Here is a 26,436-nt window from a genome sequence, read left to right on the forward strand (position 1 = left end):
AACTAATCTGATTAAAACCTTTCGGCGAGAATGGTTCTGATTTTATTACATTCGGTGTAAGCGGTGATTGACAATGGCTAATCAGTAACAACAAGGTTGAAGATCACACAGCTTGTCTATGAGAGAGAATATCGTGGAGAAATCAAAACAAATGAGCGCAACTGCACACAGAAGAAACTAAAAATGTAACATTGTTTTATATTTATAACATACAGCCTAGTTAACCATGAGGTCCACATATTTGGCCCAAAGAAGGTATCCAAAGGTGGATGACGGTTTCCTGAGTGTTTGGTGTCTTCAGTGTGCAAAAATCTTTGTTAAACTTAAATCTGACTCCATTTTATTATGACCTCGAATTTAGGTTGAAATGCAAATTGGTTGTTTGTCTGTTTCTAATTAGTATTCTTCTGATATTTGATTATTCTAGTTAACTCTTTACTTTACATTTACTCGTTCATCGGGGTGCTCGTGCCACTAACAAGGATACAACATAATTTACTAGAGTCAATAATTACAGAGTAAAACAGAATAAGGTCAAATGTAACCATTTATTATCAGTCAGGTAAATACTGTATGTATTACAGCCAATTCAGAGATATCAAATCATATGAATACAAAACATCAAATCCTCAAAGATAAATCTATGAATAAAAGATGCATACCTGACTTTATAGAAATACATAGTGTGAAGTATAGAGACACGCACTACGGACTTCTGGCTACTGAATCGCCCCAATCCTTTCGCAACATTTCCTTAAGTACTTCAGACCAAGACAACAACCCCCGAGATGGAGACAGGAGCTAACAATTGGAATTTGCATTGATTGAGTAAACATCTTTTGGCACAAAAGGTAATTTTGCATAAATTTGAGACGATTCAGATGATACCACACATGACTGTGAATATCACTTGCATTAATGTAGAACATTATATTCTACTATTGACCGTTCTGAGTGAGTTGAGTGAAGGGAAGGATGGGTGAGGGGAAGGAAGGGGATGGAAAGGAACCAATGCATCTGTGAGAGAAGTGTTTTCCTGCATTTTCTCTCAGTGGGATACTGTGTGTGTGTTGTCCATATCAGAAGTTCAAAGTGTCTGAGGTTCTGTAATTCTTACAACCAACATGACACGACTAAGAGAGTGAAGTTCCCAAAAAAACACGATTGCAAATTTCACATTTTATAGAATTAAAACGAGGAATTAATATACATTTTAGTTCTATACTTGAAACTGATATATTATCAACGTTGACTGTTTTTGCTCCATTTGGTTAATGCATTATTTCATATACAGGTGCATCTCAATTAGGGCTGGGAGATAATTCGATAACGATAATTATCACAATATCATTTTCTGAAATGCAAAATTAAATGCAAACTTTACTTTCATCTGAAAAGAGGACTTTGGAGCACTGAGCAACAGTCCAGTTCTTTTTCTCCACAGCCCAGGTAAGACGCTTCTGATGTTGTCTCTGGTTCAGAAGTGGCTTGGTAGCTCTTTTCCTGAAGACGTCTGAGCGTGGAGACTCTTGATGCACTGACTCCAGCTTCAGTCCACTCCTTGTGAAGCTCTCACAAGTGTTTGAATCAGCTTTGCTTGGCAGTATTCTCAAGCTTGCAGTCATCCCTGTTGCTTGTGCGCCTTTTCCTACCCAAATTCTTCCTTCCAGTCAACTTTGGATTTAATATGCTTTGATACAGCACTCTGTAAACAGACACACCTTTCAGTAATGACCCTCTGTGACTTACCCTCTTTGTGGAGGGCGTCAATGTTCATCTTCTGGATCATTGCCAAGTCAGCAGTCTTCTCCATTATTGGGGTTTCAAAGAACAAGAGATACACTGAATTTATACTGTAGAGATGGTCATTAATTGAAACTCAAATATAAATATTCTAATATTTTGAGATACTGGTTTTTGACTTTCATGAGCTGTAAGCTCTAATCATCAAAATAAAAAAAAACTTTTTAAATGTTTTACTTTAAATGCAATGAATCTAAAATATATAAAAGTTTAATTTTTGAAATTACTTACAAGAAAAAAAATAACTTTTTCACAACATTATTGAGATGCAGCTGTACACGCTGGTAGTCAAACGTTTGAAATAATTAAGCCTTATTTATTTTTTGAAAGAAGGCTGAATTTATCTGATCAAAAAGACAGTAAAAACACTATTATGAAATATTAGGTTTAAGTATTTTTTGTATTTATTATTATTTAAGATATTTTTAAATGTAATTTATTTCTGTGATCAAAGCTGAATTTTCAGTATACTCCAGTCTTCAGTGTCACATAATGCTTTAGAAATCATTCTAATGCCGATTTGCTGCTTAATTATTATCAGTGTCACGAATCCTGGCCATGAACTTCCGTTTACTCACCACCAGAGGTGACTCGCTCCCCGCATTGACTCTTGCACTACATTTACATTTATTTATTTATCTGACGCTTTTATCCAAAGCGACTTACAATTGCTATATATGTCAGAGGTCGCACGCCTCTGGAGCAACTAGGGGTTAAGTGTCTTGCTCAGGGACACATTGGTGTCTCACAGTGGATTCAAACCCGGGTCTCTCACACCAAAGGCATGTGTCTTATCCACTGCGCCATCACCACCCGCACACTACATTACTGTTGCCATTCAGCATCGGACTGCATTTCCCATCATCCACTGCACTGACGACACACACAGCTGATTCCACTGATCACGCTCCCACCTGAGAATTATCAAACACTATCTCACACTCTTTATAAGCCATGGACTTCCTCAATCGTATCACAGAGTATTGATCTGCGTATAGCACTCCCCTAGTGTTAACTGCCTTACCGAGCCATTCTGTGTTTTTCTGTTTAGTTCCAGTGTTGTTCAGCATTTATAACTCTCCTAGTTTTAGCTGCAATATGGAACCCTCTTTGTTATCTTAGTCTTGCCTTGCCTTGAGTGTTTTCTAGTGTTTGGATTCTTGCCCGTGTTTCTTACCGTCTTATCTTACCGTCATTAAAATCAATTTAATGCATCCTTGTTGAATAAAAGTATTAATTAATATATATTTTTAATCTTACCTCAGACTGAATAGTAATCACATTTTCCACAAAATTATCTGACACCATGACTGTTTTTAACATTGATAATAATCAGAAATGTTTCTTGAGGAGTAAATCAGCATTAGAATGATTTCTGAAGGACACTGCATTACAGGAATAAATGACATTTTATCATGTATTCACATAGAAAAGAGCCATTTTAAATTGTAGCATTATATATTTCACAATATTACTATTTACTACATTTTTCATCATTGTAAGATTTTTTTTATATTTTTTTCCACAATCGGAGCTCTATTCAATAAAATGACAGATGTCGTCAATATCCTGCAAAAGGACAAAAATAAGACCAATAGAAAGGCACCATAACAACACATTCTGCACTACATTCCACGTCTTTCAGACCAAAGCAGAGCAATGTTATATGGACTGATGATATTTTAGTAGGTTCACACTGCTGATATTAAACTGTCCCTAGAAGAGCTGTGCAAATTTTTTTTTTCAGAATTATTTACTATATGCCATATACCAGGAAAGACTCATTCTAATGTAAAGTATACCAGTCATTCATTAATCTCAATGATAAGGACTTACATTTTTTTTTTAAATACAGCATTTACATTTCTGTATTATGTTATATTTGTATGTTAGTAAGTGGTATTAAACATTGCTCTGTGCATAATGTCTGGTGGGTTTATGGTGTTGAGGACCAGGTGTGGTGGGTCACTCTGTGCCAGAAAGTCCAGGGACACTTTTTAGCCCCAGTCCGCCCCTGCAGACAGGTATATCTATGCAATTGTTTTGATAGAAAGATACAATTATAATTTCAACTTTACTTGCATTTACATTTAGTCATTTAGCAGACGCTTTTATCCAAAGCTACTTACAAATGAGGACAATGGAAGCAATCAAAATAAAAAAACAGAGCAATGATATACAAGTGCTATAACAAGCCTCAGTTAGCTTAACTCTAGAGATGCACCGATTGACCGGCCAGGGACTGGAATTAGCCGATTTTCCTTATGATCGGTCCGGACAGTCTGTTGATTCTGAGCCTGTCTGTTTTGATGTCACACTGACGCTCACATCCGTATAAGTCGTTTCACACAAGAATGCTTCTGATCTCAGTTGCATGTAGTGTAAACGGTGACTGATAATGTATCGATGCTCACGCAGCCTGAGTGAGTGAGAGAGACTCGAGCAGAAATCAAAACAAATAAGCACAACAGCACTCACAGAAAGTGATAGATGCATATTACGATAGAAAAAAAATTACATTTATAATATATGATTTAGGTAAGCAACAATAAACGACCAAGATGTTTTCAAAATGTCAAAATCAGCAAGATTGCCATGTGACCCTGATTTTATTCAATAATAAACAATGAAGTGACGTTTTTTTAGAATTAAGTGATTTTAGACAAAATATTGACTCTTTTTGCTCAATTTCACTGACAAAAATAGTTCCAATCAAAGCCACAGCAGAACGGTTGTGTCTCCAGCAGCACACAGCGGTGTTTCGTCACTGAATGAATCCACGTTTTTGAAGGAATTGAGCGAGTCAATGATTCAGTGGCCCATTATTAAAGACAGTCACTTGCCTCGCTTCTGAATGAATCAGCCATTTGAACAAATCGGTTGAATGAACGACGAATGACTTATTCATTAAAAAAAGTCATTTGCTGCCACCTGCGGGTGGTTTGGTCATATTTAAAAGCATTGTTGCATTTTTCCCAACATTCAGTGGTATGTTTAAGGAAATATGTAATCTTATTAAATGATTTATGCATTTATGGCACCTCAGCTTTATCAAGCAGTCTGTGTAAACACATCTAATGCCACGTCAGATGCAGCGTCTGTGTTTCCTGCAGTGGAAACGTGGTGTTTGCTGATACTGATTTCATTTGAATGTTAACAACTCTACAGTCTTTAATTATTCTGACTATATTAAATGAAACAAAGTAATGATTTGATGTGAAAGATGGGAAAAAAATGACCTGATCTGTTTTGTTACGTACAGCAACTCATTTGAAGTTTATTGTTATTTCTACCTCTTTCCAGTCACCAAATACTTTATTTTGAGAGTTGTTTAAGTGAGAGAACATCTGCAACTTAGTCCAGATTAGGGCAATTTTAATGTTTAATAATTAATTGTATTATGCAAAGAAATAGTTTGCACTGAAATTTGCATAGATTTTTGTTTGTATATGCTGTCAATTTGAGTTCTTAGAGAGAAAATAAATAAATAAATAAATAAATAAATAAATACCTTTCGGCGGGTCACACTTACCAAAAAACAGAAATTGGGAATCGGCCAAGAAAATAGCAATCGGTGTAGCAAGGTTTTGAATAGAGGAAGAAAAATAATAGAGCAAGCTAGTTTTAGATGCCTTTTTTTGCGTTTGTTAATTGTATAATAAATAAAAAGAAAAGATATTATACAAAAAGATTAGAAAAGAGAGTTTTTTTTTTAAGAAAACAAGCAGTAAATGAATAGAGTGCACGTCTAAAAGAGACACTTTTTTTAAAATAAAAATAGAGTAATACTTTATAATAACTGCACGCTATGAATCATTAGGTAAGCATTAGTAAATAGTCAGTTCATCCTTTGTAAAGCATTATCCCAACATTAATATGCATTAGTAAGCAGTTTATAAATATCGCTATAAATGCCTTGTTCTTGATTTATAAGCAGATCTAGTACAAAAGAGATTTAAAGGCTCAGTTATCTTCCTAACAGAATAAAAATAAACAAACACAACACAGAGGGATACAGAACTCAGAAATATTTATTTCAAGATGCAAAAAAATGAAACTGTATGCTTGAATTTTTATTTTATTTATTTTTTCTATGAAATTGCAGAGGATTATATTTCATTTTTTATCAAGTGTTGTATTTTTTTGCATCTTGAAAAAACATTTCTGTGTTTTGTATCCCTCTGTGTTGTGTTTAACTTTTCTGTTTGGAAGATAAACGAATGCTTTGGCAACTAGCATCAACTTCTCCAGACTGGAAATCTGTGGAAAATCAGGGTAAAATCATGTGTATTAGAGCCTTAAGAGACTAAAAATGAGTTTACATCCATTTAAATAGAGGTTTCATAATGAGGCTAGTTTTGTGTTCCTCCCCATGAATGAAATGCTTTATTGGTTTGTGTTATCTGTTTTTTAATGTGCTACTTGCTGAAAGTGGACTAGTCCAGATGTTGATATGTGCTTAAATGACACTTCATTATGAATATATAACGGATCGACTTGAATTCCTTGTTGCTTGATTTTAGTGTTTTGCTTTTCTTTGAGATTGACTTTGTACCTTCAAAAACATATATTTTTACAATTATTCTTTAAACATTTTCCTTAAATTAAGCAGAGATTTTTTTTATAAAACATGATGTGAGCTTAATGGGAACAGGGGTGTGCTTATTGGGTACAAAAATGTAATGTACATTTGAAATGCTTTTTTCATTTAAAATAAAATTAATATTTTTTTTGTGAGAGATTAATATTTTATTTTAACAAAACTTTTTGTACTGAAACCAAAAATAGTCTCAATGTAGATTTTGGTGAGCTTAATCAACGCAGTCTCATCCCAACTCGTCACATATTGGCGCTTGGTCAGGAGCGTCGCTTTTTGATGCTGAAGGTACCCCTTTAGCATCACTTTTCGACGTGTAGGGTCCTCCATTGTTTTAAATAGGAAACACTTAGCGTCGATTTTTATTAGCGACAGTTTTATTTATATTACTTTATTTACACATTTATGAGCACATAACCCAACCCCGCCCCTAAACCTACCATCTGTCAACAAAACACAAGATATAGCAGGCAGATACAACTAGAGGACCCTTCATGTCGAAAAGTGACGCCAAAGGGGTACCTTGAGCACCAAAAAGCGACGCTCCTGACCAAGCGTCAATATGTGACGAGTTGGGATGAGACTGCGTTAGCTTAATAGGTACGTTTACCCTATTGATTGCAGTGTTTATACTGCTGTTATCGTTCATTTGTATTGTTTGTGTTTGTTGATTATTGTGTGTTAATTGTGATTTGATTGCAGCATGGGTGATGGCCCAAGACAAATCTCCCACATGTGGGACAATAAAGTTTACCTTACCTTATTGTTACGTGTCTGTTTCTGTTTAGTTCCTGTTTTCCCTTATTTGGTCATTCCTGTTTTCTAGTCATTATTAGTTAATCATCGTTTAGTTTAGTTGCTACGCATGCGCTGATTTGTGACTGCGTGTTTTGAGTTTGAGTATAAGTATACAGCACGCTGCTAACACTCCCACCACCTCTACTCCGTGTGTTTCTCTGCACAGACCCTGTGCACCCAGGACGCGATCTTCCCAGATGTCCTTCACTCCGGCGCCGGGACGCCACGGACCCTGGGTGTGCCATCAGCGGAAGACGCGAGCCAAGCCCCGGGCGACAACCTCGACACCTCCGGTCTTCGATATTTCCACCCGGAACCGCTTCGCTCCCCTCCGCGAGACGGAACGCGACGCTGAGATCGTCGGAGACTCCATCGTCCGGCACGTCCGTGCTACGTTAGCTGAAGGTAAAGTGCACACTCACTCACCACGCGTGCTGCACGCGGGGGTTAACGACACCAAGCTGTGGCAGACGGAGACATTGAAGAGGGACTTCAGGAGCCTGATCGAGACGGTACGCAGCACATCGCCCGCGGCGACGATCATCGTGTCAGGACCGCTTCCCACGTATCGACGAGGAAGCGAAAGGTTCAGTTGACTGTTTGCTTTAAACTAATGGTTATTGTCATGGTGTAAAGAACAGAAACTGCTCTTTGTTAATAACTGGAATCTTTTCTGGGAGCGTCCTAGGCTTTTCCGTGCTGATGGCCTGCACCCCAGCAGAGTCGGAGCGGAACTCCTGTCGGACAACATCTCCAGGACGCTACGCTCCATCTGACTAGTAAGCCAATTCTCAAATAACTGCTATGATGACTTTTGTTCTACCCACTTAAAAGATAGAAGTACTTGCGTTGTCCAATCTATACAGACTGTGTCTGTTCCCCGAATAGCGAGGTCAAAATATAAATTTAATGCAGGATCTAGAAAAAATCTGATCGTGATTAAAAATAGTTTTTGTTCATTTATTTAGCGTTTTTCTGGTTTAAAGCTTGGGCTCCTAAATATTAGATCACTCGCACCCAAAGCAGTTATTGTAAATGAAATGATCACAGATAATAATTTTGATGTACTCTGCCTGACTGAAACCTGGCTGAAACCAAATGAATATTTTGGTCTAAATGAGTCTACTCCACCGAGCTACTGTTATAAACATGAGCCCCGTCAGACTGGTCGTGGCGGCGGTGTGGCAACAATATATAGTGATATTCTCAATGTTACTCAGAAAACAGGATACAGGAGGTTTAACTCATTCGAAATACTTCTGCTTAATGTTACACTGTTAGATATGCAAAATAAATCTCTCCTATCTCTTGCTCTGGCTACTGTGTATAGACCGCCAGGGCCATATACAGATTTCCTAAAAGAATTTGCAAATTTCCTCTCAGATCTATTAGTTAATGTTGATAAAGCGCTAATCGTCGGAGATTTTAACATTCACGTTGATAATACAAATGATGCGACTTGCGTTTACTGACCAAATAAACTCTTTTGGAGTCAAGAAAAAAACGTCACCGGGCCCACTCATCGTTTTAATCATACGCTAGATTTAATTATATCGCATGGAATTGATCTTACTGATATAGATATTGTACCTCAAAGTTATGATGTTACTGATCATTTCCTTGTATCGTGCATGCTGCCTATTACTGATATTAGTTATATGGCTCCGCGTTATCGTCTGGGCAGAACTATTGTTCCAGCCACCAAAGACAGATTCACAAATAACCTGCCTGATTTATCTCAACTGCTCTGTGTACCCATAAATACGCATGAACTAGACGAAATGACTAGCAACATGGGCACTATCTTCTCTAATACATTAGAAGCTGTTGCCCCCCTCAAATTGAAAAAGGTTAGAGAAAAACGTACTGCGCCATGGTACAACAGTTATACCCATTCTCTCAAGAAAGAAACTCGTAATCTTGAGCGCAAATGGAGAAAAAACTAAATTAGAAGTTTTTAGAATTGCGTGGAAAAACAGTATGTCCAGCTATAGACAGGCTCTAAAAGCTGCCAGGGCAGAGCATATCCGCAAACTCATAGATAATAACCAAAACAATCCAAGGCTCTTATTTAGCACAGTGGCTAGACTAACAAATAAACAGACACCGCCCGATCTAAATATTCCCTCACAGTTTAATAGTAATGATTTTATGAATTTCTTTACTGATAAAATAGATAACATCAGAAATACAATAACAAATGTAGATTCTACTGCGTCTAGTATTTCAGCTTCATTCATCGCACCCAAAGAAAAACTGCAGTGCTTATCAGTGCATCTAAACCAACAACGTGTTTATTAGATCCTGTACCCACTAAACTACTGAAAGAGTTGTAAACCTGTAGCAGAAGAACCGCTTCTCAATATTATTAACTCATCGTTATCTTTAGGTCACGTCCTAAAACCATTCAAGCTGGCGGTTATTAAGCCTCTTATTAAGAAACCACAACTAGATTCTAATGAACTGGCAAATTACAGACCCATTTCAAATCTTCCGTTTATGTCTAAAAGTCTAGAAAAAGTTGTGTCTGCTCAATTGTGCTCCTTCTTGCAAAAAAAGATCTCTATGAAGAATTTCAGTCAGGTTTCAGGCCTCACCATAGCACAGAAACTGCACTTGTTAAAATTACTAATGACTTGCTTCTTGCTTCAGATCAAGGCTGCATCTCATTGCTAGTATTACTTGATCTTAGTGCTGCGTTTGACACTATAGACCATAACATACTCATAGATCGATTACAAAACTATACTGGTATTCAAGGGTAGGCTTTAAGATGGTTTAGATCCTACCTGTCCGATCGCTACCACTTTGTTCATTTAAATGGAGAGTCATCTCAATTATCACCAGTAAAGTATGGAGTACCACAAGGATCTGTCCTAGGTCCTCTGCTATTTTCAATATACATGTTGCCTCTTGGTAATATTATTAGAAAATACGGGATTAGTTTTCATTGTTATGCTGATGATACTCAACTATATATATCAACAAGACCAGATGAAACTTCTCAACTATCTAAGCTAATAGATTGTGTAAAAAATGTAAAAGATTGGATGACCAATAATATCCTCCTATTAAATTCAGATAAGACAGAGATATTACTTATTGGACCAAAAAACAGTACACAGAATCCCGTGGATTATAATTAGCAACTAGACGGATGCACTGTCACATCCTCTAAAGTCAAAAATCTAGGTGTTATATTAGACAGCAACTTGTCCTTTGAAAATAATATTTCCCATGTTACAAAAACAGCATTCTTCCATCTTAGAAACATTGCCAAGCTTCGAAGCATGCTCCCTGTTTCTGATACAGAAAAGCTAGTTCATGCATTCATGACCTCTAGACTGGACTATTGTAATGCACTGCTAGCTGCTTGTCCTGCATCTTCAATAAACAAGCTACAGATAGTCTAAAATTCAGCGGCTAGAGTTCTTACCAGGTCAAGAAAATATGATCATATTACCCCAATTTTACAGTCTCTGCACTGGCTACCTATTCAGTTCCGTATCATTTATAAAATATTATTACTTGCCTATAAGGCCCTAAATGGATTAGCTCCTGCGTACCTAACTTGTCTTCTACCACGCTATAATCCAACCCGCTCCCTAAGGTCACAAAACTCTGGACTTTTGGTAGTACCTAGGATAGCAAAGTCCACTAAAGGAGGTAGAGCTTTTTCACATTTGGCTCCCAAACTCTGGAATAGCCTTCCTGATAACATTCGGGGTTCAGACACACTCTCTCTGTTTAAATCTAGATTAAAGACACATCTCTTTAGCCAAGCATTCACATAATGCATCTTATAATCTTGTACTGCAGTTATATCTGATCAAATGTGCATTATTATTATTCTTTAGCTTGGGTTGAACAAATAATTTTTGCTTGGATAGAACAGCAGCTACGCTAATTATGTCTCTATTTGTTTCTCTGTTGATTAACATCCCGTGGTAACTAGGAATGACAGAAGCTTCAGTCTGGATCCAACCCTTAAATGATCTGAGATGACCGAACACCTGAGAAAGATGATGCCAACCCCTCAGAGGACCTCAGAGGATGCCAACGCTCAGACAACATACAGAATTACCAAATTTTGCCATAAGTCAAACATATTAAGGTTCTACAATATATAAATATATTGTGGAAACTTAAATTCCTGTAGAGCTGCTTTGCAACTATTTGTATCGTAAAAAGCGCTATACAAATAAACTTGAATTGAAAACTTGAATTTTCTGAGATGACAATATGAACGTCTTTCTTATAGTAGAAAATTACTTCTGGAGTTTGTGCTAGATTGCAGGGTCAGAACTAACATGCAACAATTATCCAATAAATGCATAATTACCTAACTAAAAAGTACATGCTATGAATTATTCCATTTTTTTTGCATTTTTTCTCATATTGTAGATTAAACACAGTCTGAAATGAACCAAACTGCATAGAAATATATTCCAAATTATACTAAAATAAAGTATTCTATGTAAATAAAACAAAAAAAGGCCAATCTGGGACATATATATAATGGAAAACACTCTGCGGTGGTCGCACCACATAATATTTGGTCGCACCACATGATATTTTCAAATAAAAACACAGAATTGGTCATCTAAACAAAACAAGCTAGCTTCCCACAAAAGATCACTATGAAATTTACAATGAAAATATGTAATTGTAGAAATAACTTATTATTCATTGTCGCTTTGAAGTCATACCGCATGATATCCAAATGTGGTACCTACATACCATCCTTTAAAAATATATGTATATTTTTTCCAAATTTGAAAGAGACTTACAAATCTGCTTCCATGGGTCCCTGGCAAATTGTAGGTAGTCGTGACCTAAATATAGGCACCTTGTAATTGAGAAACAAAATTATTCAGAATGTTTAATATTCAGATCTTTAATTTATACAAGTATTTAACTCAGAGCAATAATGTATCTCTGCCCTAAACATACATGTCTGCTGGCCTGGAGAGGTCTATGCTCCTGTCTGAGGCTATCTGTAGCACACATGGGTTCAGACGGCAAGCCTCAAAGCCTGGCTGTAGAATCAGACACTGCTCATCAGGTGTGGGGGTCACATTCTCCACTAAGACCCGGTGTGTATCGTATCTAACTCCCTGCAGCACTGACTTTCCTCAGCTGTGACCATGGCCTCGCATTTACCACACAAACACTTAATTAAACAAAAACGTGTTTATCTCTCTCTCTCCTGTGGTGATGAGAAACCGTTACATCGCGTAATGTTAGTGTGGGATATTAACGAGCGTGACACGCCTGATCAACGCTTATTAGTTTCTATTACTGTAAGTATCAATACAAATAGTCATAGATGACCAATACTAGCTCTGCTATTGGCTGATTATATATCGTTAGTTCAGGTGTGTATATCTGTAAGCTAACACTGGTCTCTCACCCCTGCCATGTTCTCCTCACACATCAACTCAATTTGTCTCTTCTGACCATTGTTCTGTCTAATCCTGGCTTGTCCTGCTCTATGCTGCACTGCAGGCTCATAATTGTAACTGTAGTCCCTCATTCATTTCAAATTTCCTCAGCATCTGATCTGTCATTGCGATCCATTGTTTTCCTATAGTTAAAATGGGCCACTTCTAGTTTACATTTACATTTATTCATTTAGCTGACGCTTTTATCCAAAGCGACTTACAATTGCTATATATGTCAGAGGTCGCACGCCTCTGGAGCAACTACACTCTAAACCCGGATTTTGTGTTAATAAAACATTTTAAGTGGTCATTACTTGTGCTTTATTGTTCTTTAAAAAATGGTGTCATTACTAAATCAAATTAGCTGTTTGCACTATTCAGAAGAAAAAATTTAGTGTAATGATCATGTTAAGAAGAAACAACTCAGTAATTTACGTTTTTGTAAGGGAGGGGAGGGGCCTTAATTGCGTCAAGTCTTGACGTGAGCAGAGCGCTGCTTGATGAGTGTCTTCGGTTGGTGCACGTTTACCGCAGATTTTTGAAAGCAACGTGAAACGGTGAGTGTGTAAATTCTTGTAAAAAAGTTTTTATCTGTTGATATATTTCTGACAAAAGTGATAACCCAAAAATCCGGACCGATGTTGAACTCTAAAATGTTCACGTAGTGTTAATGTGTCAGTCAACGCTATTTTTTCCCTGTCGGTTCATAATCATATAAATTAGCTATTTCTGTCGAGTCACCGCTTATAACGTTATGTAAGTTAGTGTTTCTCTGTGTATTCACAGTTTAGCTACAACGTGTGTTGTAGCTAAACTATTGGCATAAGTTTTATTCCTGTAGCTTCATATCAGCACGAGTCCGTGCACGTGCTTGTGGCTAACGCTCTTTTATATTTATATCTCTTTGGTAATAGTTAAAAAAAATCCTACTTAAAGTTTAACATGAGTGATAGTTTTTTAAAATATATAAATTAGTAATTTAACTGTTTAAAATCTGAGATCGCTAGCAGAAGTTAACAATTTTTACAGTAGAAGTATATGTGCAGCTTTTTCCTAAACGTTTTCTTATGCTCTGTTTTACAGGTTCTTGTGAAGATGCAGTGGAAATGTAAGTTTTGTGAATTTGCATGTGACAAACGGGGTTACCTATTAAAACATGGAAGTTACAGCAGAACTGTTCCATTTCCTTGCCTACATCAAGATTGCTTGTGCACATTTAACTCTATTAATGCACTTAAAGTGCACCTGTCTAAGATTCACTCGAAAGCCCACGATACTTAACTGTGTGAAACTGGCCAAGTAACTATTCACTGTGAGTTATGTCATTTTTCTGTACCTTGTACAGAAGGGGATTTGTTCACTCTCCTGCGCAATACACATTTAAAAGTGATATTTTCTCTTATTTTCCAGGTGTTCATGGAGTTCAGCAGGATTGTGGGAAAGAACCTCAGGAATTCTATGAAAGCATTGATCGACACAGTCTTCGTCTAATTGAGATCTTTCAATCTAAGAGAGGGAATGTCGGACAGCTTTTGACACGGCTTTTACAACAAACCAAGGTTGGTCCATATCCATTAAACAAATTATTTTGTTTGTTTACAGTTCAGTTATTGAAAATATCACAAGTGATACTATATTAGTTGTCTAATACAATTGTCCAACAAAATGCATTGTTGGTTCTGCTCTCTTCTAGAGCATTTCCTGTTGTTCTAGCAATTTACCTTTTTTTTTTTTTTTTTTAACTACCCAACAGACTCAAGAGCCAACTGACATTAGGTCACTGGTGCTCAGAGGGCTTCCGATTCTCTTTGGTGACAACCCCACAGACTTCTTCAAAACATGCTTTGTAAGTAACTTTCTCAAAGGTTATCTTAAAGGACCATGTAAACATAATTATTTTATTAATAGTCCTTTTATTTGATAACACGTTTACACATAGCTTAAACCATTGAAACTTAGAGTAGCAAAAGCTCTTTCCAACCTCTCTCTAATATTATCATCATATACTCACCCACATGTCAGTCAAAACCCATAAGACTTTTGTTTATCTTCAGAACACAATTTAAGGTATTTGTAATTAACCCTGCGACTTTCTGTCGCTATTTTAAAAGTCCAGATAAATTTAAAGGTTCATTAAATTGGCTTTATGTGACTTTGAATAGAGGGAAAGATACCCTTTAGGTTTTTTTTTTCTTTTTTTATTATCTTAATTTCTTTGTTGAAGATACACAAGTCTTATGATTTTGGAATGACGTGAGGGAAAATGACAAAATGTTAATTTTTGGATGGACTAACCCTTTTGACGAAGTGTTACTAAAGCAGTCATAACCAATTCACACATTCTTTCATGTGTCTGTCATTACAAGGCTATTTGTTTAACATTATGTTGTTGATCCCCTCTGTTGGTAGGACTCTGATGATCAGTCATTCCACCACCTTGACCTTGGAATCCTCCTTGTTGAGCAAGAAGGTGTTGTGTGCCCATCTTCTCTTCACCTCAATCCAGCCTCATTTAAGATCATCATTGAAGAAGTCGTGATGGAAGGCTTTAAAGACTCACCAAAAGCTGTGTGCATTCTCTTTGGGCTGGCATATGCACTGCATCTCAACTACCCCAAGTCGATGATGAACACATTCCAATTCATCCAGCAAGTTCTCCTCATGTTGGGCCACAGTGACTTAAAACCCAAGTTACAATCATTAAAAAATCAACTTACAATTTGATTATGATAAAGGAGTTGCAGGAAACTACCATCAGAAGCCATGGCAGTTTATTGTTCTCAAGATGCACAATGAATCTTTGAAGAGTTATCTTTTTCAGAATGTCCTGTCACTGCAGTAAGTGATCCAAAGTTTAGCCGTGTTCTGTGTTAAAAGTGTGTTTAAATCTGCAAATTGTTGCTCTATTAATATGAGTTAACGTGGTCAATTTAAGTTTAAAGTTTTAGAGGTTTGCCTCAGGTTTTAATGCATTTCAAGTCATTCACATGGATTATAGCATATTGTTGAATACTGTGTGTTCATGTTCCTCTAAAAAAATAATAATTGTTAACAAGCAAAAATGTTTGCTTATGCAAAAAAATGTTACTTGTCTTTTGGTTGAAAAGTTGAGTACAACTTTTTGTCAACAATTAAATAAAAATTTTTTTTTTTACATGTTATTGTTTACTTCTAAAGTAATTAATATTACAATAAGTATCATTTTTAAATTATAAGACATTACTTAAATATAACAATGATCACTACTAACAATTTATAAGACATATCCTAAAAAAAAATCATAATGTGAACTAATGATTTTTAGTAAAGATTACTAATGCAAACTTGATTTATCTGCTACACCCACTAAAGGTTCTATGTTAATACAACTTAACCTGTTTAGTTTCACCCTGTGTAAAAACTAAAATTGTTTCGTGCAACGGGTTTCCACGCAATTTTCTAGTAAAGTCAACTAATTCGGGTTAAGAGTGTAGGGGTTAAGTGTCTTGCTCAGGGACACATTGGTGTCTCACAGTGGATTCGAACCCGGGTCTCTCACACCAGAGGCATGCGTCGTATCCACTGCGCCATCACCACCCTCTAGCTCAGTTTTGGCGCTTTTCAGATGCGGAAGTAAAATTCTCTCACAAAAGCTATTCCAGAAGCCTTAATAGCATATTTTAAAGAAAATATAGTTCCTAGATTATTTTTCCATACGTTGACTGGAGTCTCTAAGATGCAATATGCCCTTTAATAGGTACGTTTACCCAACCCCTTGAGCCATATTGAAATTCCAATATTTCTGGAATTAAACAATGTAGGGCCTTAAAAATGAAGATGCCAAAAGAAAATTCATTAAGACCAATATCTGAAATGGCATTAAAATATCTTTAATACTTCATGAGTTACAGGCATGCAAACTTTGGAGTGAAATCTTAAAGTACGGTTTCCTCATTTTTGAACAGCCACCATCGGCACAGAATGTAACAAAGATGGCTAAAGTAGTCTTGACTGTGAAGGAAAATTGCAATTTTCATGTAGGCTACTGCAGAAACCCAGGCATTCCACACAGACTCACACATTTCAGAGTAGAATTACTGGATATAGCATTATTTTTCAGAGTAACAGCTAACGTGTCTCCTAAATATCTACAAACATATATTTTTTTTTTTTGTCTTTAGAAGAGTCAAAAACTTACATAGCCTACTGCACCTTTAAGTAAAGCGGATTTACTTTCCTGATTTGTGAAACTAACTATTTGTCTAAATCTGAACAACTCCGTATTCAACTCATCTTTTAAGAACGGAGGAACATTAGACACAATGATCCGGTTAAAGGGCATTTCTGGAGTGAAAGTCGAGAAGCTGATATTTACCTCACATTCCTGCTGCCCTCAAACATAATTACGCAGAATAATCCATGCATGACGCCAAAAAGTAAATAATAGAGAAAAAAAGAGAAGAAAAAGAGGACTCACCACACACTCTTCCTCTCACATGCGCACACCGAGTGATCCTCATGCACGCTGCAGAGTGAAGCACAGCGTCTCGAGCGCCCCCGGGTCACAAACCCCGCCCCCTCCATACAATCTGACGGGACGCGAGACAAACTAAATAATTACATTACACTTCTAATGTTTGTTTCCAAAGATGGGGTTTGACATTGTATGTATTTATCCCGCTGCTGATGCACGTTCAAGTGTTTGTTTGTTAAATAAGTTTGGTTTTAGTTAGTTATTTGTTTTATTGCATAACAAGAACAGTAACACAACATACATATATAGAGAGAGAGAGCGAGAGAGAGAGAGAGAGAGAGAGAGAGAGAGAATCACAGTGTCGTCAACTATTATCTGTTACATGCATAATACTTGCATCAAAGAAACAAACAGAAAAAAAAGAAAGAAGGGGAGAAACTGTCGCGCGCACACACACACACACACCACCTCCAAGCTATATGTGTGTGTTGGGGGGGGGGGGGGGTCTTCTTTGTTCCTTTCTAACTAAACGCAAAGACAGGAAGCTTGAACTTTATCTTACAGCTGCACATTTGTTCTTCTTCGTAACGGTAACACCTTTTGAAAGCGTAAGAGAGGCACACACATGAAGAGTTTGCTTCCAAAACGCTATAAATCCATTTTGAGTAAAAATTTGTTTTCTTTACCAAAAAAGTGGCAAGATGAAAACCACTATTTTTAGCTTCAAACTTTCACTTAGCATATTTAGATTATAATAACATTAAAAATTCAAATCCAGATTTTGATTTTCAAAGATTTATTATAACAACCCCAAATGCAATAAATCCAAGTTTTTTTTCTTCTACTTCTTCATAATGCACTAAATCTATTGAATCAATATTTTTTTTTTTCTATCTTTTCTTCATATTGGAAATATTGAAAAAACACAACAAAGTAAGTTGATCCACATATGCCAGCCTCTGAACTTGGTCAATACTAATCTTATATACAGGCACTGGATTAAAATACACTCAATCAGTCTGTGCCATGTTATATTCATTTAGTTGACTAGTAGTCCAGGTGATATGTGCAAAATTTGAGGTGATATGTTCACTTGAAGAATGAATTAATAAATCATTTAAATTATTCGGTTCAATTACAATGACTCACTTATTAACAGTGACTTACTGCCACCTACTGGCGGTTTTAATTCATATTCACATACACTAAACAGAAACAGACACGTTACAGTAAAAAGATTGCTGTAAATTTTACAGTAACTTACTGGCAGCTGGATGCCAGTAACTTACTGTAAAAACGGTTACAATAGTATTACCGTATTTTCATTTACAGTATTATTACCATATTTCCATTTACAGTATCAGTGCTGTAGTGTTTATTTTCATGTAATTTAAACATTTTTTACCTGTACAAAACAATCAAATTGTGATACAGCACTGTAATCCATGATTTTTACCACCCCAACCCCATTAAAATCACAATAACTCGTGAGTATTAGTTCTGATGATATTATTTTTAATTGTTGAACATTTTCTTTTTAAAAGTAAAAATGACAAGTCTTGATCTCTTGGATGAACTAGCTGAAAAAAGGGCATCAGATCAGTCCCCTGGGCTCTTTGTAACACACCATAACATACACATGCTGAAAAGCAAAAACAAGTACACTAACAGTCAAACGTTTTTGAACAGTTAGATTTGTGATGTTTTTAAAGTATTATCTTCGGCTCACCAAGCATCCATTCTTTCTCCAAATCGCTGTACCTAGTAATTATTTATTGTGTAGCAGAAAAACTGTCAGTGTGAAAGTGATTGTGGGCCATACAAACTAGCTCTGTCCCCACGATTGTCCACTTACTTTGTCTTTGTCTGTCTACATAGGTTCCTTCTGCCAGAGACATGGTAAGTTATCGTAATAACCGGTAAACTCACAGAATGTGTATTTTATGTATGATGCACTTTAAGAAGGAAATCTTGCTTTCTCTCATCAGTATGTGGTCAAACCTCCCTCAGAGACAGAATGGCCGTGGCAGGTCAGCATTCATGACCGCTACGGTTATCACATTTACATGATTCTTAAAGTATATTTCAATGATTTCAAAACTTTAAAATGTACTCAGTATTGTTTAGTGTAAAAATGTTTCACAAAAAAAAAAAAAAGAGTAGATCATATTAAAAGTTGTTGTTTTTTTACAGTGTAGGCTACACATACATAGATTGCTTGCTTTGAAAGATTATACAAGTAACATGGCATTGACATTCAGGTCTTGTTCATCAACAAAACTTCATATGAATTGTGTCCCAGCAGGCACCAGGCGTCTATGTAATGTCAGGTTGACGTCAGACAGACGTTTTATTTTGGTTGAAAATGAAAATCGGGTTGAAGTCAATATTTGACGTTGACTTAACGTTGGATTTTGGTTACACAACCTAAAAACAACAAAATCTCAATGTCAGCTGACGTCGGTATTGGACATCAATTTAACCTTGGCATTAGACGTTGAATTTACATTGAATGTTGGTCACCCGATGTCGTAACCAAAATTTAACCAAATATCAGTGTCTTATGACGTTGTGTGCCTGTTGTGTTCCTGCTGGGCAGGTCCTCCACATACTTATATGAGGTATTTTTATATTTCAAATTTTACAAAAAAAAAATTTATAATAATAAATCAAAATTGAACCCTAAGTCTAACAATCAGAATCAGTAAACTAAATAAACAAGTGATTAAAAATAAAATATGTGAAAACAATACAGATGTGCTAAATAAATATTCTGCAAGGGAATGTGGATAGATGTATGATATATTAAATAAAAAACATATGTATAATAAGTATGGATAGTTGGGTATTGCACATGTTTTATTGCACAGTGGGGAGAACATTTAACTGTTTGTGAGGTAGATGGCCTGAATGAAGAAACGAGTAGATCTGGTTGTGGCAAATAAAGTTTAAGTACTAAGTTACCACAGGCTATGATTGACTATGATCAATAATAAAAACAAAACCAACTGACATCTTTATGATACTCTACAGGCAAATAAGTACAACACAATAACGTCCTTATAAATCTAAATATAGTTTGATTCTCTAATAACTACATTCACTGCGATAAAGTAATCGAATTGTAGGAACAACTCTTCGGCTTACGCACACATGTAACCACAGACAGCTTGGCGTCTGCTGGGATGCACTCGCTTAAATCTCCAGGGACCAGGAAAACATATATTTTGGATTTTTAAGAGCCCTTGTCACTTGGAGGAACCCCACATAGAAAGCCCCCCTGACTTCATGCAATAAATCCAAGGACGATATCGCAAAGGATGACGTTTTTACGGTCGACTCGAAATAGACAATTTCCAGACTTTCCAAATCAAAGACTTTTACGACCCTGCATATCACGCACATTCCAGGAAAACGCGCCGTTTCTGTGGTGCTAGCTAACAAAGGGAACCACACCTTTGAATTAGAAATGAGTCTTAAAAAGGGGAACAAAAGTTATATTCGTTTCTGCTACGGAAACAAATCATACTCAAACAAAAACACTATATACCATATTAACAACCTATATATATATATATTAAAGGATGTTTTTGGTTTGTGACATTTATAAGCTGGTTGTGTGAACTTATGTAATCTTTTTCATGTAATCGTTTTATATACCTGATCACTAGTTGTTCATTTTCACTTGATTAATATGTGTATTTAGAATTTAAGATCGTTTAATCAATGCCTTAACTACGAAATCGAATATAAAGGATATTTGTATGTTGGTGCCTGTTAAACGGCTACTGTTTGGTCTCGAATGAAAGCTGATTTAATGAATAATAATATCGTGGTATGAATTAAATCTTATCTGTTTTTCATTAACGCCTATTTACAAGATGAATGGAAGTCTGCTGTTATAAGTTTTTATGTGATAAAATACTTGCGCAGATAATGTATGCAACACGAAACTCTGCAGGGGCGGGGCTCCGCCCACAGAGACTTCTTCGATTGGGCCACGCGCCAAAAAGGGCGGACCTAAATCAGCTCGCTTAAAACGGATGCACGCCCATGAAGTTTGCGCGTGTTGGAGTTTTGAAAACAACAGGAGGACACGCACGCCAGCGAGTCTCTCGTTCTGCTCACGCGGCAAGCGCTTCAGGCCATAACATCACGGCGAAGCAAAGCAACTAACACAAAGACTCAGTTAAACTTTCAAAGAACTTTAATCCTAAACTTCATTACGTCAGAACGAGACAACCAACCACTGAAGAGTGCGCTAGTCACACGACCGACCGAACAGCCAATCCGAACACGGCCCGCAAAGAACTGAATTCACCTGAGGAAAAGAGTCTCTTTGAACCAAAGGAAAGACTGAGTTCGATCAAAACAACTGAAAGACCAAGTAAGGCAAATCTCTTTATTGACTGAAACCGGGATATCTCTCCGCTGAGGGTAAAGATAAAATAATTCTTTGTCTATGAGTTTCCTCAGGTCGAAAAGCTAGCATTCAAACCTAAGTCTCTCTCTCTCTTCAGATATAAACAACTCGCTCCCATTTGTGTGTATGTTAAATTGTCTGTTAATGTTGTGTTAGAATAGTGAATAAAACTTTGACCTTATTAAGAAATCTTTTGTCTGTGTTATGTGATTTAACATGTCGTAACTATTTGCCAAAAGATCGCGTTTTACCTATACGCTCTTGAGCTAACTAAGCTAACTCAATTTAACTATTTGATTTATTTTAATCGTTGGCCACGAATTAAATAAACAACGTGTTAAAAGATAACTTGCTGTTATTAATGCTTGCTGGACAAGTCGTTAACAAGGCATAAGTTGTACATTATGATTGATAACAATTAATCATATGAAGATCAACTCTTAAGAGTGATTCCCTAAAAGCTAAATAATAAAATAAATATATATATGTAGGATTCATTCCCTACAGTATTAATGGTGGAGGATTTTCAGCTGGCATTAGTTTGATTTGAAAAATTCATAACATATTAAAAAAGTTGTGTTTTTCTATTTTTAACCGGAAAGAAATAGAGACACAGAGAGTCAAAGTTGGTTTCACTATTCTGTAGTTACTTGTGGCAATGTGTTTGTGGAATGAAAGTGCAATGTGTATTTGTGTTGTTTAAAGATATAGCTTAAAACTGCAGTAAGATTAAAAGATGTCCGTGAGACATGTAAGTCGCTCATAGCGCAGAAAAGGAAAGGAGAGAATCTAAGCGTGTTCCTTTTATTCTCCCTCATAAGGCCTTCATAGTGTTGTCATAGTTAAAGTGCGTTACCCACTTTCTATCCCACCTATGGTTAAGATAAATCTCCCTTGGCATTAAACATTAACGTAGCTACTTAATATTTTCTGCCACTTGTAAATTCACTAAGGAAGTGAAGTCAGCGCGCGCCACTCAGAAGGAGGGGCCAGATCGCGTCTGTGAGGGAGCATTTTATTGGATCTGATTTTATAGTGTGATAAAATAATCCACTGTGTTTTTCCTGTGAAGTCACGTGAAGTGACACAGAGAATCGGCCCGCCGTGGTCAAACTATTAGATTGATAATTAATCTGTGGGTTAATTTGATTCGGTCTAAATAAATTGAGATTGCAGTGCTAGAAAGAAACTAATCTAAAACAGTGCTGTGTGGCTGTTGAAACCTGAACACAGCCTAGGCGTGTCATGGTAACGGCCTGAACCGGAGGTAGTCAGAAGACTTGCCCGGAAATGTTCTAGTGCGCACGCGCAGCCGCGAGCGCCATTTTGAAGCTATTGTAAACAAATAGCATAGCATTTGAAGCTAGTAGGTAGCATTAAAGCTTAGCCGAGCTGGTAGCATTGAAGGCTAGCGATTAGCACCTAGCATTTTGTGGGTTTGAATGCAGTGTGCTATGCAGTGTGTGTGTGTGTAAACGGTTAACTCTTTCACTGCTGAACTCTAACTCCCGCTTCACGTGTTCACTTTGAATGTTGACGTCATTCCTCCCTCTCTTGTGCATTATTAATGCTTTCTCTCCTCCCTTTTGAAAATATTTTAACAAATACAGATGTCGATAAACTATTGTTAATTCTATAGGAATAGAGGCATTTGGTTAGGATTGTTCTTCTCCTTTGGAGTTAGACACAGTTAATATCAGACCTTAACTTCATTCACCTTGATAAAAGGATATTTAATTCAATTATAAGTGCGCTCATGATTTTAGGATATCAGTGGGTGAATCGCTATGAAATATTTGAAACTGATAATTTGATTTCATCCCAGATTTGAAATTAAACTCATTTGAAAATAATTTCAGCTCCGGATTCCATATAGACTGATTGAGATAATTATGTGTGCTCTGATAATTTAACAAATAACATTAAGATCGTAGTTATTAACTATCAATGTGTTTGATTTTCAGGCCCTGAAAATTTTAAAATTTCCTTTTATAAATTGAGATTAATTTGTTCTGAAGGTTCTGATAGCACAAGGAATTAGTAACCTGTCAGATTTAGGGATGTGGAAGTTGTAAATTAATTTCATAATTAATTACGAATTTGAAAATTCTAATTTAATTTAATAATTGATTACAGTTCCTGTTTCATATTGGTTTCAGTTGCAAATGTGCTTGTAATTTTAATGACAAACCTCATTAAGATCTTGATACTTAACTGCAACTAGGAAGACTATTATAATATTTTAATATTATAATCAAATATATATCCCTCTGAAAAATTAATCTGAATCGATCCTATCAATTTTAATGATGACATCATGAAAAATTTAATTAGGAATCCCTATTTATAATTTGAAATTCTAAATTCAAATGGCAATTAAGTTTGTTCTGTCTACCTTATTCTCAATCCTTTAGTTACTTAATTAACACGGGAGTTAATTTAAATATACTTTTGCTTAGATCAAATAAGAACTTAGACTTCTAATTAGCCAAACCCTTAGGTGTATCGACTCAACAGCACCACCGTGTGGCCATACTTGTTATTAATCTTGATATTGGGAGTAAATTCTAAAGCTCATTTTTCTCTTTTCTCTCTGTCACTATCTTCTGATTTGACTACTGCTACTAGTTGCTGGGATTTTGCCTGAGGGAAATCATAGACAGAACTATAAAGCTATCAAGCAGGTATTTGGAAACTTGAGAACGGCATTTCAAATTGTTTTCATTTTTACCTTCCTCTTTGTGAAATCCTACCCCACTAGGCTGAAGCAGGTCAACGAAAAGGTAGGCGTCAGCGAGATTTCCAACACACACGAGGAACACGCTAACAGGCGTTGCGGTGTCAATCTTGCCATTACGGGACCAGGGCTGTAATTATTATTATTTTTCCTTCACCCCGGAGAAAAATATTAGCAATCACAGACTTACAAAAAAAAAAAAACATTTTCCTTTCACGATCCTCTGACTAAGAAGCAACCTTCTGATATCAGACTTGACTTAAAAAAAAAAAAAAAAAAAAAAAAAAAAAGGGAAATCTAATATCAGAAAGATATATTTTGTTTGAGTCCCTCTCCCTCATTTTGGCTTAGCTTAACCTTCGCCCTTGAAAAAAAAAAAAGAGAGAAGGGCCTTCTTTTACAGAAAACGGTGAAGCATCCGATTATCACCCTGTTCCTTGCTCCTTTTGGGATTCTTCATTTTCTTTATCTGTTCTCTAGCTGTTCTCCCTGTGTGTGTGTGTGTGTGTGTGTTCAATTTCTCCCACAGAGGCAACGATTTAGAAGCACATACACCCCCCCAGAGGATCACAGTCACAGAGAACCACACTAGTACACACTCAACACTAGTATACACTCAACAGTGCATATCTACACTCCTTTGTTTGTGATTTGTTTTGTTTCTTTTGTTTTGGTTTGTTTTGTTTTTCTCTTCAAGGTCTGTGTCAGTTGCGGTTGGAAAACTTCCCTCACTCGTCAAAACATGTCTCGCGCAACGGAACATGTCGGTCACTGGGAGGATCTGGAAACATGGCTAAGTGCTGCAACCGACAGCCTCCTGCCTAAGGCCGCTGAAACACTGAAACACCAGACACAAGACCAGCTAGATGAAAACATCACAAGTCTCATGGCACAAGACCCAAGTCAAAGCTACAGTCATAAAGAATTAGCCAAGATTACCGGCTCCTTAAGTCACACACTCATCGCGACCCTCAAGTTGAGCGACAAGAACGCTGCACAGCTCCAGCAGGAGTTGACACGCGCACAACGGCGCATCGAGCAGCTACAACTGGAAGCTCAGGAACGACGGGAAAAACCCGATGAGGTGAACCAAGGCGCTGAAGAGGAAATCGAAAGGCTAAAAGAAACCCTAGCAGCTACTAACAAAGAAATGCAACAAGTCAAGGCAGACTACGCTGATCGGTCCGAAAAGCTACAGTACGCGGAACATCTGCTGGCGAAAGCAAAGGCCGACTTCAGGGACAAGAACGGCAGAATCAAAGCCCTCGAAGCTCACCTGTATGAGTCAAGAAACGAGGTTAGCCGTCTAACATATCAGCTAGACTATGTCAAAGAAGAAGCTGATAGTTTCCAAGAGGAACTCAAGCATGCTTATGAACTGCGCCGTGAGCCATCAAGGACACGAGACGCACCGACCTCACCCCTGCCAAGCAGGACTGGGTCACCTGTTCCTGGACTGACACGTGAGAAAAGGATGGAGGGCGTGGAACGGAAACCTTCACCACCCGCCTCTAGAGAACTTTACCTCACTCTACCTCAGCCAAAGGAATCTGCGGCAGCCAGCCACAGATCATCGCACGGCTTGGACCTAAAGGACCTCGACAAGCTCGCCAGGAACATTGGCAAATTCACTCCAAGTGTGCCAAACAGCCAAAATGTCCAAGCGTATCTCCAAGACATCGATTTCCATCTGGAAATGCGACCTAACGTTACGGACAAAGATAGACTCTATTTGCTCCGAACCACATCCAGCTCTGAAGTTCGCAGCTTCCTGGACAGGCAGCCTGCTTACACAAAGACGGATTACCAACTGCTCCGAGAAGCCCTCATTAAAGAGTTCTCCGACCCTGAGTCCGATCAAGGCCTAGTGGCTGCCCTGGAGACAAGACAAGGACGTCACGAACCTCCCCAAGCCTACTACAGCCGACTCAGACGAGCATACTTTGGAACTCGTAACGAACCTGACATGGAAGATGAACTAAACTTCAAAACTCTCTTCCTAAGGAACCTTCACCCCGGCGTAAGCCACCATCTTGGCGTTCTCGCATGTCCACGAACAATGACTGCTCAACAGTTGCGAGACTTGGCGCAGAAAGCCTACGGCAAACAGAAAATGGCCTCGGAAAAGAGCGGCAAAAGCCCAGCAGTTCTTGACTTCAACACTAACAGTCAAGGCCTGGC

General features: G+C 37.2%; 1 protein-coding gene across 1 annotated transcript in view; it reads left to right on the forward strand.

The window, feature by feature from the left end:
- Positions 1–11,545, forward strand: part of LOC306852701 (GTPase IMAP family member 4-like) — a 52,657-nt gene extending 41,112 nt beyond the window's left edge. The window contains exons 3-4 of the transcript XR_013782664.1: positions 7,365–7,977; positions 11,154–11,545. The gene's annotated coding sequence lies outside the window, so the exon portion shown is untranslated. The remainder of the gene's footprint in view (positions 1–7,364; positions 7,978–11,153) is intronic.
- The last annotated feature ends 14,891 nt before the right edge of the window (positions 11,546–26,436 follow it).

This window comes from Barbus barbus (assembly GCF_936440315.1).
Source record: "Barbus barbus genome assembly, chromosome: 3".
NCBI lineage: Eukaryota > Metazoa > Chordata > Actinopteri > Cypriniformes > Cyprinidae > Barbus > Barbus barbus.